Below are 10,125 nucleotides of genomic sequence, written 5' to 3'. Positions count from 1 at the left end.
CATTAGGTCTAACGGTTGACCTATAGACTAAACCTCATGATGAGCAGACAATTCTCATTCATTGTTACAAATATGTGACCAATATAGCTGTCTGAAGCTTATTGGGTAATGCTGAGTTGCATTCTCTGAGAAAAGAACAGATTTCCACAGCGATCTTTGCTATTTCATGGAAATTAACCAACTGCACTTCGGAACTATTGCGATATGCTTGGTAAAGAATAATTTATGCTCATCAATAAGATTTGTGAATGTTAAAATAATGGCCAAAAGTCATAAATTTACAAAAAGGTATGAAGCTATATTTTTTATGTTTTGTGTACTTAAAAGATGCCGCTTTCTTCTATTTACCCTGTCCAAACCGTTCATGATCTTATAACTTTTAAACAATTCTCTGCTCAACCTTCATTATAGCAAGGAAAATAGCATCTGGCTACTCAACTGCTCTGGTATTCAAGATTTGTGTCGTTTGCAAACTGCCTAAAAAGAGCAGAATTCTGCTTTGAATTGATTAATATAGAAAATAGGTGTAGGAGTAGGCCATTTGGCCCCTTGAGCTAGCACTACCATTCAATATGATCATGGCTGATCATCCAAAGTCAGTACCCCGTTCCTGCTTTCTCCCCATATCCCTTAATTTTGTTAGCCCTAAGAGCAAGATCTAACTCCCTCTTGAATACATCATTGCACATTCTAGCTGACTATGAACACTCTGTAACTGGGTTTTACATGAAGCTTACTTCCATTGGGCAAAAGAGCATTGTGCTGCACACTATAATTTCTAGGTCATAGGCTTTTTCAGATAATCCAGTGGATTAAGTAGATTTTTAATTTCATACAAGATTATCATATCACACACCCTATCCTATCACACACAAATCACATATCATTTCACATCACACACAAATTTCTCAAAACAGAAGAGAGAAAAGCTTTGAGATAAAATAATTGTTAGCACCAACTAATTGCATTCACATAAAATTGTAACGGCACAGTAGGCAGCCATTTGGCTCTTCAGTTCTGTTCTGCCTCCTCTTAAAGCCATCCTGTCAATTTGACTCTTTTGCTTTTCCCTTGCATCTCTGAAAATTATTCTTTCTTTGATTAAATCTGTTTTCATCATTCCTGTGAATTCTAAATTTTACTATCCAATACATAACTTTTTCTCCTTAAGATCCTCCAAATGTTTTCCCCCGAAATTTAAAATCTAAGTCCTTGAACCATCTGCAAATAGGAACAGCTTTTCTCTGTTAATTTTAGCTCAACCAGTCACTATAATTTAAGCTCCCATCAACTATGACTGTTTATAGTCATACGGCGTAGTCATACAGCATGGAAACAGACCCAACAGCCCAACTTTCCCACACTGACCAACATGTCCCATCTAGACTAGTCCCACCTGCCTGCATTTGGTCCATATCCCTCTAAACCTATTCGATCCACGTACCTATCTAAATGTTTCTTAAATGTTGTGATAGGACCTGCTTTTTTCTTTTTGTTTTTATAAACTGCCAAAGAGGTAGTTAAGTCAAGTCCTATGAGGTAGTTAAGGCAGGTTGCAAAGAAAACAACCACAAAGTTTTTCGAGTGGCCATGAAGTTAAAATCACCCACCCCTGGAATCTTTACACGAGATCCCATAGCATACGATATTCTCAAGGTACTTCACAGGAGTGATAATCAAACATAATTTGACAGCCAAGCCCACAAAGCCACATTATGTCAGAACATCAAAAGCACCATAAAAGCAAAGCTTAAATTAAGGACTTGAGGACGGGAAAGTGGGAAAGTTTCAAAAGGGGATCTCAGAACTGAAGGTCTAAGTGGCTATAGGCATGGAAATCAGGATTGGCCTAAAGATCAGAACTGGAATGGTGCAGATAACTCAGAGAGTTGCTATAGAGATGATAAAGGACACGGCTTTGAATGGATTTGAAAACAAGCATGGGAATTTTAAGTAGGCTAACCTGAGTCATTTTCCACAAAACAAGATTCCATTAAAGAAACAGGGAGATGACTGAACAGTAAAAATATTTTTACTGTCATGTCTGAACAAAGGAAATTGGCTAATACCCAGGACATTCTGCTCTTCTTCAAATAGTGCCACAACTGTTCTCATATCCACCTGTGTTAATGGATGGATGTGAGTCTGTAGATGAACAATGACATCCTAAAGAATGTATCTCTAGCTACACACTTGGTATATAGTGCATTCAAGTGTCATATGTTATGTGATAAGCTTTGGAGTTGAAAACGCTGCCATATGTACCAGGAGTCTCATCTTTCACAGGAATTAGCTGACAAAAGATAAAGGACAGGGAACTTAAACATGGTTTTGTTCTGTTGTTTGTCACGCTTGCTTTAAAAATGGCCGAGTGCCGGCTTAGATTCTCGGGAAATGACTGCTGAAATTTCCTGGTTGGTTTGATTAATCTTGCTGCTGATGTTGATCGCTCCCCAGATCGATGGCCAAGGGCTAGGTTACTTTTAGCCTGAAAAGTTTATTTCTTAACTTTGCCAGGAGACAGGGCTGATTGAGAAAAAGGGTGGTGAGGATCGCAGGGAGATACTGATATGGGCAAGAGGTAAATTCATGAACCAAAAGTTAACCATTTCACTTTTTCCCCTTTATTTTGTTTCCTCACTTATATTTTTGGTCTGTTTTTTAGTGACTTTCACATACCTTGGATAGAGAAGGTTGGAAAAGGAAGAATTCTATTGTTGGAAATGTTTCTGATGACGTAAAGATACTTGGAAAATGCAGTGGCATATGTAATGAAACAGCTGTTCACTGCTGTAAAGTCACCGAGGTTTAAAGTTTCCTATATATGTTTCAGCTGCTGGAAATGTTTTTATGATGCTGTTGGCAAAAAGCCAGTTAAGGTCATTAGCTGGTGCAGGGGCCAAATTAAATAAGTGTTGGTTGGTTTATACACGTCTGCAATAAGCACAGTTTGGTGTAGGCTGTTGCTCACAGAATATTCATAAAACCCTGCTCAACCCACTGGACCATACCTCTTGCAATCTTCTCAAGCTACAATCATTCTGTGGTTCACGAAATGAAATAAATAAGAGATATATAGTGGCCAAAGAGTCAGAATACAACACTACCCCAGAGAGTGGATTCCAAAGACCCTATTTCAATGGCAAAGATGGCTCCATAGAAGTTTGAGGATATTCATGAAAATGATAATTGAAAACTATGAAATGGTAATTGTTGATTTTGGAACAAAAACAGAAAGTGCTGAAATAACTCAGCAAATCAGACATCGTCTATTGCTAAGAGAAATAGTTGATATTTCAGATCTGCAACACTTTGTCAGAACTCATCTAGAATTTGCAGCCTGAAGCAAATTCCTCCTTCCACAGATGCTGCCAGATCTGCTGAGATTTTCCAGAATTTCTATTTTTGGTTTAGATTTAGATTTTTTAGATTTAGAGATACAGCGCGGAAACAGGCCCTTCGGCCCACCAAGTCCGCGCCGCCCAGTGATCCCCGCACATTAACACTATCCTACACACCCTAGGGACAATTTTTTTTTACATTTGCCCAGCCAATTAACCTACATACCTGTACGTCTTTGGAGCGTGGGAGGAAACCGAAGATCTCGGAGAAAACCCACGCAGGTCACGGGGAGAACGTACAAACTCCGTACAGACAGCGCCTGTAGTCAGGATCGAACCTGAGTCTCCGGCGCTGCATTCGCTGTAAGGCAGCAACTCTACCGCCGCGCCACCGTAGATTTCCAGCAGCTGCAGATTTTTTTTAATGAATTTTAAATTACTGCTGACTTTAAAATCTCTAGATACTCCAACTGCAGGAATTGTGACCGTTTCTTTGACCGTTTTCATTTTATGCTATGATCTCCAGTCAGTCAATAGAGATCACATGAAGATAAGCTAAATGTTATCCAGCTGTATACACACATTAACCACAGTTCTGTGTGCAGAAAATATCACAGAAAAGTCCAATCTGCAACCAGTCAGATGGATTGTTCGATATAGGTTAGAACTATGAACCAGGAGTCATCAGCGTCCTAAATCAGAATAAATTAATTCAAATAATAACAATTTCAGATGATTTATGATACAGTAAAAAAATCTTAGATATGGAAATATTCATTCTTAGCCAGAATTTCCTGGTTATATTTAAACAATAAGCTTATTTTGGAGCATTTATGATTCCAGAACAAAATAAAACACCGCTCTGTGCTTGGCACATGATAAAACCAGGCAAACAATTGCCTCTTCGCTATCTGAGAAAAAACTGTGGTCTATTAAAAACACACAGAGCTCTTGATATCAACAATCTTTAACAAAGTCCTTAATATGCAAGATTATAGCAATAAGGTTCGCGATGCATGTCATGATCGTCTTGTGCAGCCTCAATTACAGTTTATTACAATGGAAAGCTGAATATAGATTCAATACGTATTTCAAACATTGAGATTGCTTACGAAATCCCAACCATTAGCTTAACAAGTTTACTAGCTAAAAAGTACCTTTTAACAATCAGGTCAATGCACTCTAGTACCAGACATCTGACACTATTGGCAATTGTTATAGTTAATCTACTCTTTGTATTTTCCAAACAAGTACTTACTTATTGTTGAGAAAATGCTGAAAGTGTCTATTAAATGAGCCTTCTGGAATTTGCAATTGTCAGCTGCTATGTGCTGATTACCTGCCTCTGCTCAAAGGTTTTATCCTTTGATAAATAATAGTTAACCATTAAACCTGTTAGTTGGGAAAGCAACAAAATTAGTAAAAGAAACTAAAGTTTAAACCTAATCATACTAGTCTCTATTTGCATTAGCCTACCAGCTCGTTTATGGCAGGGCAGACAGCTTCTATTATTAAGTATGAAGTTACCTGCCTAGTTTTCTGTATAAGGGAAACATGAAAAGTTCTGATCTATTGTAAGCACTGCTACATTTTAACATCCAGGCGCAGGATTTTGGTAGGAAATTTAACTTTGCTTGCCATGGCCCTGTGTTCTCTGTGAAACTCAACTTTTCAACCGAAGAACAAACAGTTCAGTCTGGCCTTTGTAGTATGGTGGGGGTAGGGGTGGAGAAGGGTTGGAAACATTACTGTTTCAATTATATGCATGGGCTTAATATTGTACCTTCATTATTCCTAGAATGTAGACATTGCGTTTTATTGTCCACCCTCATTGCAAGTATATAAAATTATGAGGCATAGATGGGGTAGACAGTCAGAACCTTTTTCCCAGGGTGGAAATATCCACCACTAGAGGTCATAGCTATAAGGTGAGAGGGGGAAAGTTTAATGGTGATGTGTGGAGCAGGTTTTTCACACAGGTGGTGGTGGGGACCTGGAATGCATTGCTGGGGGTGGTGTGTGGAGGCAGATAGGATAGTGGTGTTTAAGCTTTTAGATAGGCACATGGAAGTGCAAGGAATAGAGGGACTTCTTAAATGTTGAGATGGCACCTGATTTTTCTTTTTCTTTTTTATACTGCCAAAGAGGTAGTTAAGGCAGGTAGCAAAGAAAACAACCACATACTTTTTTCCATTAGACATGAAGTTAAAAAACAGCACAGTGGGCTTACACTGCCAGAGACCCAGGTTCAATCCTGACTACGGGTGCTGTCTATATAGAGTTTGCACGCTCTCCCTATGACAGGTGGGTTTTCTCCATGTGCTCCGGTATTCGGTGGGCCGAAGGGCCTGTTTCCATGCTGTATCTCTGTTAGGGCCTCCGACTAACGGCAGATCTTTGAATGTTTGACTTCCAACCTTACATATTAAAGCATCAGAGAAACTGGGAAGAGTATGTCCAGGAATCTCTGATAATAATTGATAATTAATTGATGATATCAGGATGGTTAAGGTGGAAAAATATACTGTCTTTTATTGGCCAACGTACAGAATAAAAGAGCAGGGTGTCATAGTAGAATTCTATTCATTGCTACTTGGCCGTAGACAGAGTACTATTTACATTTCTGATCATCACATTACAAAAAATATGCAATTACACCATCGAGGGTTAAATAGGTTACGGGGATGTTGCCAGTTACAAGGAAACATTGTTTAATTACACGAAAACATTGGCTAGGCTCTGGATAGATGTAACATGACCTCCAACAGGAGCTTTGCCTTTTATGTCCATCCCAGTCGTGGCTCCAGTTCACCCAGTGTGATAGTTGCTGCCCACAGTTTTGAAGACCCATGAGCTGCTTCTGCTGTACCTTTGGGGACAGAAACAAGAAATATGTTAGCATCTTGTCCTCATGTCAGTCTTTTACATCTGTTCTAAATGACTGGATACAAAACAGAATTAGGAACAAAGAACTGCGGATGCTGGTTAATACACAAAAGGGCACAAAGTGCTGTAGTAACTCAGCGGGACAGACAGCTGAGATACATGGACAGATGACTGTTCCAGTCTCGACTTGAAACGTCATCAATCCATGTTTTCCAGGGATGCAGCCTGACCCGCTAAGTTACTCCAGCACCATGTGCCCTTTTACCGAATAGAATTAAGTGTGAATGAATAAGTCTTGCACAAACCCTCAGCTGGAACTGGCCTGCTTTCTCAACCATGTAACTGTTAGCCCTTCCATTCACAAACAATCAGAGGCAGTAATGTGGCCAGTAGATGTCCTCTCTTATTGCTGGGCTTTCTACAAAAAAAGAAATATGCATTGATTAACCAAGACTGGCAGGATGGTTTCAACTAAGATCTCAGACCCCAAGAAATTATACTATTTGCGAAATATTATTTAGAATGTAACTAATCCGCACAAGATCAACTTCTCACTTTCTACATCCAACGTAAGTTGCCTTACGAGTTTCATTCACAGTGTGATCACAGGAATAAGGAATAAGACATAAATCACAAATGTTGTGACTTCAGCCAAAAACAAATAGTCAATTAAACTGTATCATGAAACATAAGGGAACCCTGAGAATCAATATTCACCATTGTTTTTAGTAACAGTAAGAATTATTAACTATTAATATGAAATCAATCACAAAATTAGAAGATAGAGCTGGCTTGGTATGGTGTGTGGCCCTGGCATTGTAAGTGAACTGCTTTAACTCTTCTTTCTAGCCTTGAACCTAACTTAGTACTTTAACATTTATCAATTTTCAATACACTCATTGATTGCATATGCTCAGTATGGAGGTACAGAATTGCAAATGGTCACAAGCCTCTGTATGAAGTCATTTCTCCTGTCCTAATTGATCAACCTCATTCTAAAACTATGCCTTCTAGATATAGACCATTAACCATATAACAACAGGATATCTTTCAGTTCTTGTTATGGTTGAATCACTGCTTCATGTCCATTCATCTTCTCTGATATGTCTTCGAATGTTTCACTGCGTTTAGACAATATGAGAATGCAATTTGATATAATTGTACACTTAAAATTCATATAAAATTTGCAGTGCAAAATGAATGCCATGTCTGCCTAATAGCAGTTTATACACATCAAATATAATTCCTTGCATTAAAAAATAATCATTATCTTTCCTTCTATCTTTAATACAATGGGGGTAAAAAACTTCTGGTTTCATTAATTCCATGAAAATCCACACAAAGTAAATTTGGTAAATGTACATGTGGATAAATTGGCATTTTAACTCCTAGTATTCATTTTGTGTGAAGCAGGGAAGAGTACGCAAAGTTACACAAAAATAAGAAATTTTAATTTTCTACCAAATGAAGGGAAAGATCCATGCAGAAAATTGAAATATAACAAACAGTATGAGAAAGCATATTTTTCCATTTCTTTGACTTCCCTATAAAGTAAATGCACTAGAGTGTAGCTGCTGAATGCAGATGCCTGGTCACCCTTGTAAGATTATAAATTGTAAAAGCTGAGAAAAGGGCAAAGTTCTCTCTACTTATAATTTCAGAGTTCTTTGGGTAGTGTCAAGAAAAGTGACAAATTTTGAAGAGAAAAAAAAAGGAATAAAATCAACAGGCTAGCTAATGATCTGCTCACCCAGCAGCAACATTGTTCAATCTGAGACCCTTCGTCAGAACTGATAAAACAAGTTAATCTATGGAGCAGAACAGGTGGGGAAAGGCAAAGGATGGACAAAGGAACAGACACAGACAAAAGAGCTTAACTGCCTTTTCATGGCTACATTATTTCACCCCTATCAGAAAAATTCTTGCTGTTCCACACACTGCCCTCTCTCACCTAGCTAACTTGTTTCATATCCCTCCCCCAGTTCCGATGAAGAGTTGCAGACTTGAAACATCAACTGTTTCTCTTTCCGATTGTTTTTTAAAAAAATTCAAGTGACCCATCCATTACATTGGATGAAAATGCCCACCTTTGCTAACACCTTGATTCTCATATAAAAATGGTGTTACAAACTGTTATTCTGTTGTGGACACAGTCTGATGAAGGGTCCCAACCCAAAATGTCATATCCATGTTCTCCAGAGATGTTGCCTAACCCGCTGAGTTGTTCCGGCACTTTGTGTCCTTTTGTTATTCTGTTTTACTTTATCAATTTATGGAGATGGTTGCTCCATTTTTAATAAATAAATCTGTGTTGTATGTTGGGCATATCTGTTATGGTAAAACTGCTTTTTTTGAAATAATACAAATGCAGATCAGGTAAATAAATAAGTAATCCATTTTACTCATTTATTAAGGATCCTTTCATTTTGGGAAAATAATGGAAGAACGTTTGATGTTATCAAAATGTCATTAGCTCATTGATACTTTTGTTTGGCGTATTTGACTCCAAATGTAAAATCATGAAATCTCCACATAATGCGAAAAAGACCCTGGTTAGAAATAGTCTCATAGTTTTATCTAAATATATGTTCTGATTCCTGAAAATCATGGTCCATGTTACATATGACAGTTTGAAACATTTATGTGCTAAAGAAACATAAATCTACTTTGTTCAACTTGCAAGAGCAGTTACTAAATCACTTTTCGACTGTTGGTATTATAGTAAAAAAATTAGCACAAAATCAAAGCAAGTACTTTGACAAAGCTAAAGATTTGACTTCTTAAGAACCAAAGGAATACATTGAACTGTTACAATCAAAATTGGTAATTGCAAACTTTTATATTTATCAGCCAGATATAAACATTAAAGGTTTTACATATTCAATTTTTGTTTTATGTAGTAAAAAAATACATTTATTTATATTATATTGTTCAAACAAACAAGATCCCGGCCGTTAACCTGAACTGATATATGTTCCTCTCTGCATAAATGCTGCCTGACCCAAGTATATATTTTTTCTTTTATTTCAGATTTCCAGCTTTAAATAAAATAGAACTATGGAAATCCTTAATTCATAATCATTACAATTGCAAATGTTAAACAATTCCAAATTATTAGCCCCAAATTCGGCCACACCAGCTGACAATGTCCCAGTCACCCTGGTCCCACTTGCCTGAGCTTGGTCCATGACCCTCCAAACCTGTCCTATCCATGGACCTGTCCAACTGTTTCTTAAATGATGAGATAGTCCCAGCCTCAGCTACCTCCTCTCGCAGCTTGTTCCATACACCCACCACCCTCTGTGCGAAAAAGTTACCCCTCGGATTCCTATTAAATCTTTTCCCCTTCACCTTGAACCTATGTCCTCTGGTCCTCGATTCCCTTACTCTGGGTCAAAGACTCTGTGCATCTACCCGATCTATTCCTCTCATGATTTTGTATACCTCCATAAGATCTCCCCTCATCCTCCATGGAATAGAGACCCAGCCTACTTAACCACACCTAGTCCTGGCAACATTCTCATAAATCTTTTCTGAACCGTTTCAAGCTTGACAATATCTTTCCTATAACATGGTGCCCAGAACTGAACACAATATTCTAAATGCGGTCTCACCAACTTCTTATACAACTGCAACATGATCTCCCAACTTCTAAACTCAATACTCTGACTGATGAAGGCCAAAGTGCCAAAAGCCTTTTAGACCACCTTATCTAACTGCGACTTGAACTTCTAGGAACCATGCACTTGTACTCCTAGATCCCTTTGCTCTACAACATTACCCAGAGGCCTACCATTTACTGTGTAGGTACTGCCCTTGTTCGACATCCCAAATGCAACACCTCACACTTCTCTATATTAAATTCCATCAACCATTCCTCTGCCCACCTGGCCAATCG

General features: G+C 38.1%; 1 protein-coding gene across 1 annotated transcript in view; it reads right to left on the bottom strand.

Moving 5' to 3' along the window:
* Positions 1-5,652: 5,652 nt before the first annotated feature.
* The window catches only part of dnajb5 (DnaJ heat shock protein family (Hsp40) member B5), a 37,761-nt gene continuing 33,288 nt past the window's right edge, over positions 5,653-10,125 (bottom strand). Inside the window, exons 5-6 of the transcript XR_013547062.1 lie at positions 6,533-6,645; positions 5,653-6,210 (exon numbers count right to left, since the gene is read on the bottom strand). The gene's annotated coding sequence lies outside the window, so the exon portion shown is untranslated. The remainder of the gene's footprint in view (positions 6,211-6,532; positions 6,646-10,125) is intronic.

Source organism: Rhinoraja longicauda, chromosome 1 (genome assembly GCF_053455715.1).
Source record: "Rhinoraja longicauda isolate Sanriku21f chromosome 1, sRhiLon1.1, whole genome shotgun sequence".
Taxonomy (NCBI): Eukaryota; Metazoa; Chordata; class Chondrichthyes; order Rajiformes; family Arhynchobatidae; genus Rhinoraja; species Rhinoraja longicauda.
The sequence above is the reverse complement of the archived record's forward strand: the minus strand, read 5'-3'. Positions and strand labels throughout refer to the sequence as shown.